The 17,909-nt window shown below is 37.3% G+C and overlaps 1 protein-coding gene across 1 annotated transcript in view; it reads left to right on the top strand.

Moving 5' to 3' along the window:
• UBE2D2 (ubiquitin conjugating enzyme E2 D2) overlaps positions 1 to 17,909 on the top strand; it is a 42,667-nt gene that overhangs the window by 11,883 nt on the left and 12,875 nt on the right. The window lies entirely within an intron of this gene.

Genomic DNA, 17,909 nt, shown 5'->3' with positions numbered 1-17,909 from the left:
TTGTATGAATATACCATGTTTTCTTTTTCCGTTTATCAGTTGATGGGCATTTGGTTTGTTTTAATTTTTTAACTATTAAGAATAATACTGCTATGAACATTTATCTTCAGATTTTTGTGTGAACATATTTTCATTCCTCTTGAATATATACCTAGGAGTGGAATTGCTGGATCATATGGTAATTTTATTTAAAATATTTAAAATTATTTCCTTCTAAGAGTTTTTTAGCTATAACTCTTATATTTAGATCTTTGATCTGTGTTTTCCAATTTTTAATTTTTGTAAAATACATATAAAATTTACCATTTTCACTGTTTTTAAATATACAGTTCATTGCTAGTAAATATATTTGTATTGTTGTACAACCATTGCTATCTCCCGAATTCATTTTTCAAAAGTTACCTTTCTCCCTAGCCTTTAAGAACCCACCATTGTACTTTATCTCTCTATGATTTTGACTTGGTTACTCATGGAAGTAGTATTTCTCTTTTTGTGACTGATTTTTTTCACTTAGCACAGTGTCCTCAAGATTCTTCTATAGTGTCAGAATTTCCTTCCTTTTTAAGGCTATTTAGTACTCTGTTGTGTGTTTATACCATGTTTGCCTATCCATTTATTTGCTGTTGGACACTTGGGTTATTTACACATTTTAGCTCTTCTGAGTAATTCTGCAGTCAGCATGGGTGTATGTTTAAAAGATCCTCCTTTCAGTTATTTTGGGTATATACCAAGAAGTGGAATTGCAGGATCATATGGTGATTATTTTTTAATTTTTGAGAAACTACTGTATTGTTTTCTACAGTGGCTCTACTGTTTTACATTTAGCCCTTGCTCCCCCTCCCTGCTTGTGATACACAAGGGTTTCAATTTCTCCACATCCTCACCAGCAGTTATATTTTCTGTTTTTGGTTGGTTTGTTGGCCCTTTTTTTTTTTTTTTTTTTTTTTAATAGTAACCATCCTGATGGAATGGGATGGTGGTCTTTGATCCATTTTAAGTTGATGTTTATATCTAGTGTTCAGTAGGCATCTGAGTTCATTTTTGCATGTAAATATCCAGTTGTCTTAGCACCATTTGTTGAAAAGATCATTCTTTCCCACATTGAATTGTTTTGGCAGCTGTGTCAAAAACCAATTGGCCATAAATATATGGGTTTATTTCTGGACTCTCAATTCTGTTTCATTGATCTGTATGTCTTTTCTTATGCCAGTACCATACTGTCTTGAATACTGTAGCTTTGTATTAGGTTTTGGAATTTGAAAGTGTGACTCCTCCAACTTTGTTCTTTTCCAAGACTGTTTTGGTTTTTTAGATCCCATGCATTCCCTATGAATTTTAGGTTCTGCTAGGTTTTTTTTAATGGCAGTTGGAATTTTGATGGAGATTGTATGGAATCTACAGGTAAATTTGGGGAGTGTTTGAGCTAGTTTTCCTATATTTTCTGTTTTCCATGTTTATCTTTTATCTGTTTTTTGGAAAGACTTTCTCAGAATGTTTGCTTGCTTGCTTGTTTTAAGGATTTTCCTCTTATTTCATAGAAGCAGTAGCTTCTCTTAGCTTTAAAGATATTCATGATAGTTTTTAACTTTTTTCTTCTCCCTGCATGGTCTTTGCTTTTTCCTGCTTTTTTTTTTCTTCCCGTTGTTTTGGTCTTTATATGTTGAGTGATGTTGAAGATGGCCAGTTTCTTTCACTGTTGTTGTTTATCCTTATTTTAGAATAGGGCATTAAAAAGCTGATTAAAGGGTCTGAGCATAGGGGAGTGAGGTTTGGCAACTGAAACTCTATGGTTTGCTGGCAGGGCTATTCTCCAGATGAATCACTGATGTCAGTGAGTCATATAGCTCTTTATCTTGTGCTGGTCAGTTTTTCTTGAGAAGGGTCTTTTCATCTCCTGCCTGGAATGTATAGGTCAAACTTCCCATGTTTTCAGGACATTGTGTGTATGTTTTCAGGACATTGTGTGTATGTTTTCAGGACAAAGTGTGTATGTAAACATTCACTTAACGTTCTGATTTCCATACATCATTCATGCCATTAACTATGCTCCATGTCTCTGAGTTCTGAGATCTTATGTTTTATCTTCTCTGGAGAACAAACCTTTGGTTTGCTTGGATGGGAAGGACATTCACTGGTAGAATCAGGGAAGTGATCTAGATGTCATTTTTAGTTTTTATTTTCAGCTTTTTACCCATAAACAACATATAATACTGCTTTGGATGTTGTCAATTTACATAGATGTTATGGAAATGTATACATTTTAAATAGCATGCATTTTCAATGAATATAAATATTCCAACAATATATTTAAAATTTATTCCTCCTATAATAGACATTTTGTTTCCAAGTTTTTATTAGTAAAGACGCTGAAGCTCAGTGTTGCCTTGATGCACATAGGTGAGAGTTTCTCTTTATAGTCAGTAGGAGTGTTTGGTTGTAGAAAGAGGCTCTTTATTTTTGTAAGTTAATGCCAAATTAACTTTTTTCTTTAAAATTTTTCATTATTTTGACCATAACAGGCTATATAAAGGTACACAAAAATGTGAAGTCGCTCAGTCATGTCTGACTCTATGACCCCATGAACTGTAGCCCCCCAGGCTCCTCCGTCCATAGGATTTTCCAGGCAAGAATACTGGAGTGGGTTGCCATTTCCTTCTCCAGGTATCTTCCAGACGCAGGGATCCAACCCCGGTTTCCCACATTGCAGGCATACTCTTTACCATCTGAGACACCAGGTGTCTAATAAATTTTAGTGAAAATTTCAGATATATCCAGATATTCAGTAGTCTACAACATATCACCATGTGTCCCATCACCCGTCATTTTGTGTTTATTCTTGATTACCTCTTCCACCTTTGTGGATTATTTCAAACTCAACCCCAAATGTCATATCATTTTATCTGTAAAGAATTCAGAATGTGTTACTTAGAGATAATGCATTGGTTCTCAGTAGGGATAGTTTTGCCTACCAGGTGACGTTTGGCGTTGTAGACATTTTTAACTGTCACAGCTCGGAGGCTACTGGGTGCTACTGACATCTAGTAGATAGAGACCAGGGAGCTACTGAACATCCTACAGTGTGTAGGACAGGCCCCCACAACAGAGATTTATCCTGCCCCAAATGTCAGTCATTTCCCAGATTGAGAAATCCTGAGATAAGGAAGTCTGAGGTACATTCAGTGGTTCTTCCTGTATATATTTCTAAACACATGCTGTTGTATTACACAAAAATTTAATTTCTGGGAATTATAACTCTAAAAGAATAAACACTTTAAAAGTCATACAAAACTCCTGTGAATCTTACTCTGTTTATGTGGCTGATAAAAGTATTGGACATTTACATATTTTTAAAATAGTTCATGAATATTATTTGGTGTTATAAAGAACCCTGGGCAATATATTGAAATGTCAATTCTGAAGGAATGTGGATCACTTGAAATAAACTACTTTTGTCATGACATTCCACCTTTCTTGGGCCAGTAACTTTCAGTAGCAGGGTAGTTTGGGGTGGGGGTTGTGTGTGTGTTTGTTTTCCAGTATGTTGCAGAATTAGAAATTGATATTGTTTTGCTGAGAAGTTGCTATGGTAATAATTGTTGGAAGGATCTATCATTGAGTCTTATTATTTTTAGAGGCTGCCTAGGGATATTTATCAGTTAGTTTTGCTGTATAACAAATGATTCCAAAACATAAAACAGCAGTGATTTATTTCTTAGGATTCTGGATTGACTTGAAGGTTTTGTTTCTTGTGTTATCAGCCACGGTTATTCTTGGTGGCTGTGTTCAAGGTTAGAGGGTCCAAGAAGATCTCTCTCATGTGTCTGGGGCCTTGATGCTGACTTGGCTGCAGTGTGCACCACTGTCCCCCAAATGGCCTTTCCAGCAAGAAAGCCTGGACTTTCTGTGTGGTGGCTTAGAGCTGCTGTGGTGGAAAGAGCAGAAAAAAAAGCTGTCAAGTCTCAACACTAGACTTGTAACTGATGCAGTGTCATATTTGCTTAATTTTTTTTTGGTTGAACAAGATCCAAGGCCAGCTGGGATTCAGGAGGAAAGGAAATAGACTACTTCCTAATAAGAGAAGTGGTATATTCTTACAGGGAAGGAAAAATTGTTGGGATCTTTGGAGATTATTTACTGCAAGAGAAGTTGTAGTAAGCGTTGTCTTATACTGGCATATTTACTTCTTGGATAAGGTCCCTTGTTATAAATTTAATTCTGTAGTAGTAGAATTTTGCTTCTTTGGATTCATTAAAAACAGTTCTGAATGGTTGAGTAATATTAAGTTATTAATAACATTTTTTCCAGTTTTAATTCAGAGAAGTTTTTTATGAAGATTTGTTTGGCCAATCAATAGGAGGGAGGAAGGGAAGAGTAGAGGGGAAGGGAAAGGCTTGTTGGATGTGAAATGTAAAAATGTGGTTGTTTTGAGAAGAGGTATATAACCGTTTACTTGGGGGTTTGTCTTTTCCTGTCAAAATAACCTAAGTTGCTTTGTTTACCTGCTTTATTTTTAATAAAATATATAATTGATATATAACATTGTGTAAGTTTCTTATACAGTGTGAATTTGATATTTACATAGTGTAAAAAGATTACCACCATAGTGTTAGCTAACACTGCCATCATGTCCTATAATTATTTCTTTTTTTGTGTGGTTGGGACCATTTTAAGATCTACTCTCTTAGCAAGTTTCAAATATATAATACAGTATTGTTAACTATAATTGCCGTGTGCATTAGATCCCCAGAACTTATTTATCTAATAACTAGAAGTTTGTACTCTTGTTGTAGGAACAAATAATTTTATACTACCAGTCTTATTCTTTCCAAGACTGTCACATAACTCATGATCTTGATAACGTAAGGCTGACTGCTTCTGCTGCTGCTGCTAAGTCACTTCAGTCGTGTCCAACTCTGCGCGACCCCATAGACGGCAGCCCACCAGGCTCCCTTGTCCCTGGGATTCTCCAGGCAAGAACACTGGAGTGGGTTGCCTTTTCCTTCTCCAATGCATGCAAGTGAAAAGTGAAAGTGAAGTCGCTCAGTTGTGTCCGACTCTTCGTGACCCCATGGACTGCAGCCTACCAGGCTCCTCCATCCATGGGATTTTCCAGGCAAGAGTACTGGAGTGGGGTGCCATTGCCTTCTCCGAAGGCTGACTAGGATATGCTGGGGTTTTTTTTCTTTTCTACTTGATTCATAATGTTTTCATACTTTTCCTGTTACCATAACAAAGAACAACTTCTGCCTGTCACCTCCTCTTTGTTAAAAAGTGCTCTCAGAATCCTCAAGTAGCACCACTATAATGCCTATATAGGTTAAACATTCTCTGTAGGTTAATTGGTCAGATCTGCCATATCAAAAACTGCTTAGGAGAACTAAGCTTTGTTGTTAACATCAGGAATTTAAAATGTTTTTGAAGCAGGTAATAGTACCAAACCTTTCTCCAGCCTAACTATCGACTTGAATTTTCTGTCTGGCCCTCCCCTAATCTTTGCTGCAGACAAAATGGAAATCCCTTTATACTGAGAATTTCATCATAGCAAAAAGGAAACCGTTGTTTTCTCTTACTGTCGTGATACTATAGTACCTTCCCCAAGATAGTAGTACATGTTTCTATTATTGTGTAGCATATAGTTGATTAAATGGCATATCAAGTGATTTTAATGTGGACAGAGAACTCTCCTGTCTCTAGGCTAACCTAAAATGTAACTTTGAAAAGACATTTCTTCAGATGTACCTATTCATGCTTTGGTTAATACTGTTTAGTGTCATGTTTTAGAGGTTGGACTGTTCCTAAGGGATGGACAAGTCATTTTTTTATCTGTCTTTATAGTTGTTCTAAAGTACAATCCCAAGCAAGTATGTAGCAAGTCATCTAGCAGAGTACAATTTAAGTTTACTTGAGTGTTGGTCACATCTTATAGAGATTTCAACCTGTAGGAAGACTGATTTAACTGTGGATAGATTCATTATCTTGAACAGCTGGTGCAGTGGTAAAGAATCCACCTGCCAGTGCAGTAGATACAGCAGACTTGGGTTCAGTCCCTGGGTCGGGAAGATCACCTGGAGAAGGAAATGGCAACCCACTCCAGTATTCTTGCCTGGAAAATTCTATGGACAGAGGAGATTGGTGGGCTACAGTCCATGGGATCACAAAGACTTGGACATGACTGAGCAACTGAGCACATGCTGATTCATCGTCGTGAACTCCTTGAGTTGGTGTTAGAGAACTCATGAAACAGAAGCTGTGCTTTGGAATAGTGAAGAGTAAAGTCCATGGAAAGTGTTATTTTTAAGTTTTGAGGATTTACAGTCTTATAGTGGTTTACTCACTAAGTTATGTCCGACTCTTACGACTCCATGGACTTAGGACTCCATGCAGGACTTACAACTCCTGCCAGGCTCCTCTGTCCATGGGATTCTTCAGGCAAGAATGTTGGAGTGGGTTGCCATTTCCTTCTCCAGGGGATTTTCCTGACCCAGGGATTGAACCCGGGTCTTCTGCATTGCAGGCAGACTCTTAACCAACTGAACTACAAGGGAAGCCCTAGTTAAATAGTATTTATATATTTCAAAGCATCTGAGTACCAGAACTTAACCATATGCTACTACTAAAAATAGTACACGTGAATTATTTTAGGGGCGAGTAGGGTCTCATGGTTTTATGGAGTATAATGAGAAAAAGGATGTCGTTTTTAACTCTTTTTAAGGTCCTCATTGTCCTGCCACTTTTAAGTAGCCTAGAAGCACACCAACATAGTGATAATGTCATTTGTTTATTTCCCCATTTTCTCAGACTTTGGACTGTGGTACATGGTGATTAGTGCCATAAAAGAGTTCTTTAGGTTTCTAGTTTGTTGTGTAGTTGTTAACTGAGGTGGAATCAACTGGTGTAGATTCTGGTTATTCGAATGCCAAGAACAGAGCTCTTTTCTTAGTTATTTCAGTGTTTTCTTCTGAGCTTAGTACTGAAATCTTTTGGCATATGTAATAAGCGCATAGACTCTTCCTATCTACTTGGCTATATGCCAGGCTCATTTTGGAAATAGAGTGTGGAAGAACACTGACCACTGCCTCAGTAACTAAAGGAGAGGTAATTTCAGATCCTGACAGAGACCCTGTGTGGAGTCTGACCTAACCTTACAATTTAGCTACCAGCCATCATCAGCTCCAAGAGCAAGAAGCCGCTACTTGCCTGTTTTGCTTCTGGTACCATTTGTACCTCCTTAATATTTTTGTCCCCTTAATTATTACAGAATTAGTCTTCTGGAAGACTTGTGATTTTCCTATCATAACTGTCATTTACTCAGGCACTTTCTACTTTGTCCTTGATTGCCAAAATTCTAAACTTGTTCTTTGTTAGGTATTTATAGGATCCTTTGGCTGCAGTATCAGACTATTACTGCCTTCTCAAGTGCCTTACTTCATTAAATCTAAGATGCTATCCATTGAAAGATGTAGAAGTGAAGTCACTCAGTCATGTCCAACTTTTTTGTGACCCCATGGACTGTAGCCTACCAGGGTAGCTCCTCTGTCCATGGGATTTTCCAGGCAAGGATACTGGAGTGGGTTGCCATTTCCTTCTCCAGGGGATCTTCCCAACCCAGGGATCAAACCCAGGTCTACCCGCATTGTGGGCAGACGCTTTACCGTCTGAGCCACTAAGGAAGCCTTGAAGGTTGTACTACTAAGAAAAAAAGATATTGCCAATGAAGCTGACATACCATTGATTATAGTAGGCAGTTTGATGTCAGGTATATTAAAAAAAAATCATACAATCAATGAAAGATAGTATTATCCTTCTCTAGGTACTTAAAGGAGAAGGAAATGGCAACCCACTCCAGTACTCTTGCCTAGAGAATTCCATGGACAGAGGAGCCTGGTGGACTGCTGTCCATGGGGTTGCACAGAGTTGGACACGACTAAAGCGATTTTGCATGCATGCATGCATTGGAGAGGGAAATGGCAATCCACTCCAGTATTCTTGCCTGGAGAATCCCAGTGACAGAGGAGCCTAGTGGGCTGCTGTCCATGGGGTTGCACAGAGTTGGACACGACTAAAGCGATTTTGCATTCATGCATGCATTGGAGAGGGAAATGGCAATCCACTCCAGTATTCTTGCCTGGAGAATCCCAGTGACAGAGGAGCCTAGTGGGCTGCCATCTATGGGGTTGCACAGAGTTGGACACGACTGAAGCGACTTAGCAGCAGCAGCATACGTAAAATTACTGTGTGTAATTGTAACAATCTGTTCTTCAACAGGTATTTACTGGGACTCCCTCTGTATCAGGAACTGTGCTGGATATCAAATTCCTATTTGTCATTGGGTCGAGAGACATTAAATAATCATACATATAAACTATCTTGAGTTGCTAAGGCAACTTGCACTTTTTCATCATAGTATTTAACAGAAAATGGGGGAAAGGGGCTTCTAGGAAACCTCTCAGCACATTTAAGTGAAGGCTAAAGGTGCGTGTGGTAGGAGGGTGCCTAGAGTATTCCAAGAACCCTGTTCTGGAGTCTTGAACTAGTTGAAATTTAAAAGCTAATTGACGAAGAAAAAGCTTTGAAATGAGTAAATGGTAGTTCATATAGGTAAAATAAGGTCTTGAAAAGGTTCTTGATCCTCAGTAATGAACAAAGAATATTATCTTTAATTAGAACATTTTCATCTAAGTGGTTATTGCTAAAGTGCTCAAAGAAATGAACTCCTTATTCTCTAGTGTTACCCAGTCTCACTCAAAACACCTATTCCATTCATGTTCAGTAATTAAATCTGAATATATTTTTGTCACTATAGACTTTCTATTTTCTGGCACTGTAGGTGATTAGGCTGAATTGGACTGGACTTCCTCCTGGAAGTTGTTAATGTACTTTTGTTTATCATCTCATTTGCCAGTGTTTAAACATCAGTTCGGCTTGATATTGTGCTAGACATTCATTCATCTACTCATTCAGACATTTGAGTGTCTCTTAAGTTCCACTCTGGAAAATGCGGTAAAGATTGTATTATACCTTGTCTCCAACTCAGGGAATTTAGAATTAAGTATTCCAGGGGTAGCGTTAAGGGTACACATAAATTTTGATAGTTGTGAATAAAAAATTGATCATAAAGTATTACTATACCATATAATGCTAGATTTGTATAGTATAGTTAATAATAAGCTGCTTGGAAAAAGAAGGAAGTCCCTGGGAAATAAGATTTTTTTTCATCCTAAAAAAAAGCAGTATATGGACAGTAATCTTTTAAAGTGAAAATATTTAGTGTTGATGTGTTTTAAAATCATAACTGTGCTATTGTGAAGATAGATGAAAGTGAACTGGGCCTAGCTTTTTTAAAACAATTTTTTATCCTCAGATTCATAATTAGGTTAATCACATGCATGTCAGAATTTCATATTGGTTTCTCCTTTGTGTGCCAAAACAAATATGAATCCTTATGACTCAGCTGTAATTTGTTTTATAGAAATTTCAGGGAATTCACTGGTTGTATAAGCTTTCAGTATTTGCAAACTTTTAGTTTGCAACAGATAAGATTATATAAATGACTAATTTTGCTAATATCTTTATATAGCATATCATTTCCTCTTTAAAAGATATGTGCTCCCCCCCCACCCCTTTCTATACAGAAAAAGTATTTTAAGCCAGAAACACATCCGCTATATATTTGATCACTACTGGGAGCTATCAACATTGTCACACAAATAGCACTTGTAAGGATTTCCTGGAATTTGACAAAAGTAACTTCATAAACAAACAAAAAAAAACTGTCTTTAAAAATTAATAAAAACATGTGATTGCCTTAGAAAGGAAATTTATATTGTATTAACTATATCTGAAAAGCTATTCATAATGTGCTTTCTCTTACTATAAACATTTTCTTAAAACATTTTGATCACAGTGTTATTAATGTACTTTATACCACTGAACTGTATACTTAAAATGGAAAAAAAATGGATAAGATGGTAAATTTTATGTTTGTGTATTTTACCACAGACAGAAAACCACACTGAAGTAATTTATAGTCCAGATTGGGGGTGGAGGGGACAAGGTATAGATAACTTTAGGACAGTATTAGCCATGTTGGGTAGATTTCTTTATGTCATGTTTAAAAGTCTTTTATTCTACAACAAAAAAATTTCTTTAGGATAAAAAGTGTTCTTGGTTCCTTCAGACTTATTTCTGACTTTGCTGCAGACATTAGGCATTTGTGAGAATAAAATCTTGGGTGGGGAACATGGCATTGGAAGAATGGGCCACAGAAAGAAGCAAAGCCTGGTTCTGTGCCCAAACAATAGTGTTGCCTTTATTCAGAACTTGCTTAGAATCTTGAATATTCTTATAAGGATGTGGATTATAACATTTCCCAAATTGATTTAACCCTTAAACCTATAACCAAACCATGTTTTTTTAGTTTAACTTCATTGTTTTATAGATACGGGAGTTCTGATCTGGAGAAGTCGAATGACTTGCTTAAAGTTACCTAAGAGCAGAATAATAAAACATCAAGGGATGTTAAGACTTCGGAAAAACTGACTTCTGCCTGTTGCCCCTGTTGATACCAGCAGGAACATAGTTGTAGAATAACCATTATAATCCTTATGAAGCTAATTTTCATTTAACATAATTACACGATATGGTTAGTTTCCAGTATTTACAGAAGGCTTGTCAGATAGTGGTGAATGACGATTCAGATGGCAGATAGTTTCTATCATGTTCATCTCTGTGTTCTTAAATTGTTGGCAGGTGAATTGACCTCTTGGTTAAGCATGCTCTAGGAATAATTTTCCCATCTCTAGGCAATGATTGGGTTTGCAAGTTCCAGTGTGTTGAACAGTACAGTTATTTCTGCCTGGGTGTATAGGTTGAGGAAATAATTTTTTTAAACCCATACATAATCAAAGGCTTTGATACACAGTTAAAAAAGAGGAGGGGTACTTATTATTTATAGGGCTTCCCTGATGGCTCAGCGGTTAAGAATCCACCTGTAATGCAGGAGACGCCTGCTGGAGACATGGGTTCAATCCCTGTGTTGGAAAGATCCCCTGAAGAAGGAAATGGTGACCCATTCCAATATTCTTGCCTGGAAAATCCCATGGACGGAGGAGCCTGGTAGGCTACAGTCCATGGGGTCATGAAGAGTCGGACACGATTGAATGACTTCACTTTCACTTTTATGCATTGGAGAAGGAAATGGCAACCCAGTCCAGTGTTCTTGCCTGGAGAATCCCAGGGACGGGGGAGCCTGGTGGGCTGCCGTCTATGGGGTCGCACAGAGTCGGACACAACTGAAGCCACTTAGCAGCAGCAGCAGCGTTTAGATTGGGCTAAACTGAGTAAAGGTCAGTTTTCATTCCAATCCCAACGAAAGGCAATGCAAAAGAATGTTCAAACAACCGCACAACTGCAGTCATCTCACACGCTAGCAAAGTAATGCTCAAAATTTGCCAAGCCAGGCTTCAACAGTACATGAACTGTGAACTTCCAGATGTTCAAGCTGGATTTAGAAAAGGCAGAGGAACTGGAGATCAAATTGCCAACATCCGCTGGATCATGGAAAAAGCAAGAGAGTTCCAGAAAAACATCTACTTTTGCTTTATTGACTATGCCAAAGCCTTTGACTGTTTAGATCACAACAAACTGTGGAAAATTCTTAAAGAGATGGGAATACCAGACCCGCTGACCTGCCTCCTGAGAAATTCGTATGCAGGTCAAGAAGCAACAGTTAGAACTGGACATGAAACAACAGACTGGTTCCAGATTGGGAAAGGAGTACGTCAAGGCTGTATATTGTCATCCTGCTTATTTAACTTATATGCAGAGTACATCATGAGAAACGCTGGGCTGGATGAAGCCCAAGCTGGAATCAGGATTGCCAGGAGAAACATCAATAACCTCAGATATGCAGATGACACCACCCTTATGGCAGAAAGTGAAGAAGAACTAAAGAGCCTCTTGATGAAAGTGAAAGAGGAGAGTGAAAAAGTTGGCTTAAAACTCAGCATTCAGAAAACTAATATCATGGCATCTGGTCCCATCATTTCATGGCAAATAGATGGGGAAACAGTGGCTGACTTTATTTTTCTGGGCTCCAAATTCACTGCAAATGGTGACTGCAGCCATGAAATTAAAAGATGCTTGCTCCTTGGAAGAAAAACTATGACCAACCTAGACAGCATATTAAAAAGCAGAGACATTACTTTACCAACAAAGGTCCATCTAGACAAAGCTATGGTTTTTCCAGTAGTCATGTATGGATGTGAGAATTGGTCTATAAAGAAAGCTGAGCACTGAAGAATTGATGCTTTTGAACTGTGGTGTTGGAGAAAACTCTTGAGAGTCCCTTGGACTGCAAGGAGATCCAACCAGTCCATCCTAAAGGAAATCAGTCCTGAATATTCATTGGAAGGACTGATGCTGAAGCTGAAACTCCAATACTTTGGCCACCTGATGCGAAGACCCTGATGCTGGGAAAGATGGAAGGCGGGAATAGAAGGGGATGACACAGGATGAGATGGTTGGATGGAATCTCCGACTCAGTGGACATGCTGCTGCTGCTGCTAAGTTGCTTCAGTTGTTTCCGACTCTGTGCGACCACATAGATGGCAGCCCACCAGGCTACCCGGTCCCTGGGATTTTCCAGGCAAGAACACTGGAGTGGGTTGCCATTTCCTTCTCCAATGCACGAAAGTGAAAAGTGAAAGTGAAGTCACTCAGTCGTGTCCAACTCCTAGTGACACCATGGACTGCAGCCTACCGGGCTCCTCCATCCATGGGATTTTCTAGGCAAGAGTCCTGGAGTGGGGTGCCATTGCCTTCTCCCAATGGACATGAGTTTGAGTAAACTCCAAGAGCTGATGATGGACAGGGAGGGCTGGTGTGCTGCAGTCCATGGGGTCACAAAGAGTTGGATACGACTGAGCGACTGAATTGAAGCTGAGTAATAGGTTTTTGCTGGGTATTTTCTATAGTCTTAGTTGACTTGAATTTTTTAAAAAGAGTACAGACATTAATCTCAAATAAGGTTACTACTTCTGCTTATACTAAGTTCAGGGAAAGATTGCTGTTGATAGATTTTTTATCAATTTGTCTTTAAAATAGAAGGTAGCATTATTAAGAGGGAAATAGAAAATATTTCAGAGTGCCAAGGGATTAAGTCTATCAGTACCAGATATAAAAGATTCTGTAATTTGCTATTTTCAGAAATCATAATTTTTTTTCAAACTGATCTAGGATAACTGAGTTACTAATATTTCCAGAGTTTTAAAAATTTGTAATTTTAAATACTCTAGCAGTTAATTTTTAAATACTAACTTCAGATATTATGCTGGACACATGAGTTAGCGTTTCTGTTGCAACCCAGGTGAGATAGGGTAGGGCAGGGAGAATGCAGTACTATGGTAATGACAGACTGCTTGCCTTCACTGTGTCTTGAAAATGTGGAAAACACCCCTTTCTTGAGTTCTTCATTCTGTGCTGCCATGTTTTCCTTCACCTTCCCTTCATTTTGAGTCTTGCTGGTAATGAGTTTTCTAGCCTTGTCTTTTGTCTTTGATTCTTAATTCGTCAAACATAAAGGCAGTCAGGATTTAGTGTACATCACAATTTCCTGGGGGACTTGTTAAAATGCATCTTGTTAGGCTTTGAAACAACAGAGTTTCTGATTCAGTAGGTCTGGTTGGAGCCTGAGAATTTGCATTTCTAATAAGTTTTCTTGTGATAATGATGCTGCTGTGCCAGGGTCTCATTTTTGAGAACTACTACTTATCTAGCTGTTCTTTTTTTGCTGTTCATTCATCTTAAAGGAGGTTCAGTTATAGATTCTCAGATATTCTAACTTGTACATTTCTACTATTTTAGATTCAGACTAAAGAAGCATGATATAATAGAACATATATAGTAAACCATATCCTTACTCTAATTATAAGTTTTCCTTGGATTAGCTACTTTGTATCTTTTTATATATATAAAATGGGCGATTAGTCTAGATATCTCTTCTGATGTTGAATCACAATTTCTGCTTAAATCGTCTCATATGCTGATTTTCCACCAAAGACCTTTGATTTGTACAGGAAATTTTAGAACTATTAACGCTTGACTTTGAAGCCAGTTTTCTATGAAAGTAACTACAATCTCTCATTTTCCCATCTTGTTCCTTTTACCATTTGCCATAGGGTAAGACCAAAATGGTGAAACAAATCTGTGTTCCATACTATGTATATTTTGCTTCATAATTGTTAAGACTGGGGAAACAGGGTTTTTTTAAATAGCTAATATCATTAAGTTTTAGCAATTAATGACCTATTTGAGTATTTGAGGATACAAGGAAAGTAAAGTCAGCATAGCCCTTGTAGGACCCCCTCCCCACAGTTAGGAAGTCCTCTTTCTTCTTGCTATAGTGCTGTAATACAGAAATATCCCAGGCTTAGAGGCTTTAATGTTTTGTTTTCTTTAACAGTGGTCCCTTTTAAAGAAGGGTTAATCCTTTGGAAAATAGGTATTCTTAAGATAATAATATACAAGGCATTATAATCATTCCTGTGTGTCTTTATGGGAAAACATATTCCTGAGCCAAAAAAAATAGTAGTAGGAAATGTATTTAAAAGTTTGAGGACTTCCCTGGCGGTCCAGTGGTTAAGACTCCACGATCCACTGCAGAGGGCAGGAGTTCAGTTCCGGTCAAGAAACTTAAGATCCTGCATGCCACACAACATGGACAAAAAAGTTTGTAGTGAATTAAACTTTACTTGAAAATAATTAATTGGTATAAGGTTTGAGGGCTGTTTGAACTAAATTAAACACTTGGGAAAGTTTCAGATAATCAAAATTGTCTATAACCCTTAATCTTTAAAAATAATGATTCTGTATACCTAGAAACAAGGGGAGTGTACAATGTCAAAGAAGAAAATCTTAATTGAGAACTCTATTAAAATCCACAGTTTATTTTTTTTTCACAGTTTATTTTGAAAATAAGACCTTTATTGTAATATTTTTTTAGATTTCAAAGTTAAGACCATAAAGTCTCTTTAGAAATTGAGGATTCTTTACCTTAACTGTCAAACTTCCCTCCTCCCTTTTTTTCCCTAAATTTAATTATATGTACTTTGTCTATAACGGCTTCCCACGTGGCTCAAATGGTAAAAAGTCCGCCTGCAATGCAGGAAACCTGGGTTCAGTCCTTGGGTTGGGAAGATCCCCTGGAGGAGGAAATGGTAATCCACTTTACTATTCTTGTCTGGAGAATTCCATGGGCAGAGAATCCTGGTGGGGTACAGTCCTTGGGGTCACAAGGAGTCAGATATGACTGAGTGACTGACATTTTCACTTTCTCTCTATTGTTCTTTCTACAGAAAAGTTTTCCAATAAACAGAAAAATTGCTTGGTTTTGGGTTTTGTCCTAGCTCTACTCTCAATCCCAGTAATGTATGATTTGCTGTATGATATACAAGACAAATCTGAATACTATTTGGGGGGAAATAAAAAGTCAAGAAAATTAATGTATAGGTATAAAGCCATATGATAAAGCCAACAGCCTGATGTAATAGGGTATTTTTTTCTGCCCAGTGATTTAGATAGATGTGCCTTTAATTTCAAGATTTATCTTTATTTTGTTTTCTTTTTGCCACACCACTCGGGTTGCAAGATCTCAGTTCCCCCAGGCCATGGTAGTGAAAGCCCAAAATCCTAACCACTATACCAGTAGGGAACTCCCTTCAGTTTTTTTTCCCCCTTCAGTTTTAATCATAACGCAGGGACATCAGATTTTGTGGTTGTGGTCGTATAGTCGCTAAATTATGTGCAACTCTTGTGACCCAGTGGACTGTAGCCTACCAGGCTCCTCTGTTCCTGGGATTTCTCATGCAAGAATACTAGAGTGGGTTGCCATTTCCTTCTCCAGAGGATCTTTCCAACCCAGGGATCAAACTTGTGTCTCCTGCATTGTAGGTGGTCTTCTTCATTGCAGGTGAATTCTTTACCACTGAGCCACCAGGGAAACTTCAAATTTTGTAGCTTCTGTGTTTATTTAGTCTAACTGGGTTTTCACTATTCTGATTACTGTTCAGATAGTCACAGCTTTTTCAGAATTATTTTTCTTTTATCCAAATGTATAGTCAGAACTGGTACGTTATTTTTTAAATAGACAATAAATATACTTGTTAAAGGTATAAAAGAAATACATGTAGTTCCTATTCTTACCCCCAAAGCAAAGTTTCCTTCTGAAGGCAAATACTTTGAACTAGTTTTGTATCTATTCTTCAGAGATACTGTATGCATAATATGAAGATGAATGAATATATGCCCTTTTAGTAAACAACTTTATGGTATATACAATAAAATCAACAATTTTAAGTATACAGTTTGAGTTTTAATGAGTATAATTCACAGTTTTGCAGTCCCTACCAAAGTCATAATATAGAATATATCCATAGCCCCCCAGATTTTCCTCATGTTCCTTTGTAATCAGTCCCCTCCAACTCCCTCTAGCCCCTAAAACTATTAATCTGGTTTCTATTGTTATAAATTTGCCTTTCCTAGAATGTGTATCAATGGAATCATACAGAATAATAGTCTTTTTATGTCTCATTTCACTTAGCATACTTAAGTGAGTGCCTTCAACCAAGGAAGTGTTGGAATGAGTATGTTAATTGTGAATTAGCACAAATTTGAGTTAAGGTTTTCTTTTTTTTTTTTTTTAATTATATAATACTGACTTATGAAGAGGACAAGGATTTTTTTTTCCTTTTAGCTTTTTGAGATGTAATTGGCATAAGTTTAAGATGTTCAGTATAATGATTTGACTTACATATATCATGAAATTATTATCATGATAATAAGTTTAGTGAACATCCATTATCTCACAGGTGCAAAATAAAAGATAAAGAGAAAAATTTTTTTCCTTGGGATGAGAACTCTTAGGATTTACTCTGTTAAACTTTTATGTATAGTGTACAGCAGTGTTAATTAACCTCTTCTTGCCTGGAAAATTCCATGGACAGAGGAGCCAGGTGGGCTACAGTCCATGTGGTTGCAAAGAGTAGGACACAACTGAGTGCATGCGTGTGTGCACACACGTACACGCACGTGCACACACATACATATTACAGCCCTACCACTTACTTAAAAGTGTTAGTAAGTATAATTGACCTACCACACTATGTTACTGTCTCGTATACAACATAGTGGTTTGATATGTTAAAAAGTGATCACCACCTGATGAATCCTTATATTCAACTTAGATGAAGTTAGTCAAAAGAAGTGGCTTAACTTTTGTGTTTCACATCAAGCAAGCTCTCTAGTTATAGTGACCTGTATTAGAAACATTTAGGAATGTGAACTGTACAGTAGGTTTTTTGTTTTTCTCCTTGAGATGGGCAAGGAATCTCTGTTGTAGAGAAATACAAAATCCTCAAATTGAGATGTGAAAGAAAGTAAATATTATTAAATCTTTATCTCAATCCCAGCACTTAAAAAAAACTTAACAGAACTTTATTTCTATACTTTATGCTTTATCCTCCAAGCTTACAAATAGGATAAAACAAAATAATTGATGTAATGACTGGTTGAAGAAGTTAACTCAGAAGAAGGAACTTACAGAAATATCTGTGTTGCAATTTAAAATATTTATATAACTCAATAAGGTTTGAAATACTTCTTAAATGGTAGGTTTTACCGTTGTAGTTTTAAAAGATAATTAAAACTAGTCCTTCCTCAGAGTTTGTTTTTATCTCACATACCAAGCCAAAGGGAAAGGGAATATAGTATGATTTCCTGCTTTGTGGTTTTTAAGGCATCCCCACCCAGTAACAAATCTCAAGTTTGTGGGTTCTTGTGTTAAAATAGCTAAGAAGCTGACATCTTGTAGAGCATGACTACATGTAATTCCATCTCTGATTTCAAGACTTTAT

Source organism: Bos indicus x Bos taurus, chromosome 7 (assembly GCF_003369695.1).
Source record: "Bos indicus x Bos taurus breed Angus x Brahman F1 hybrid chromosome 7, Bos_hybrid_MaternalHap_v2.0, whole genome shotgun sequence".
Classification (NCBI taxonomy): Eukaryota; Metazoa; Chordata; class Mammalia; order Artiodactyla; family Bovidae; genus Bos; species Bos indicus x Bos taurus.
This window is presented reverse-complemented; position numbering and strand designations above follow the sequence as displayed.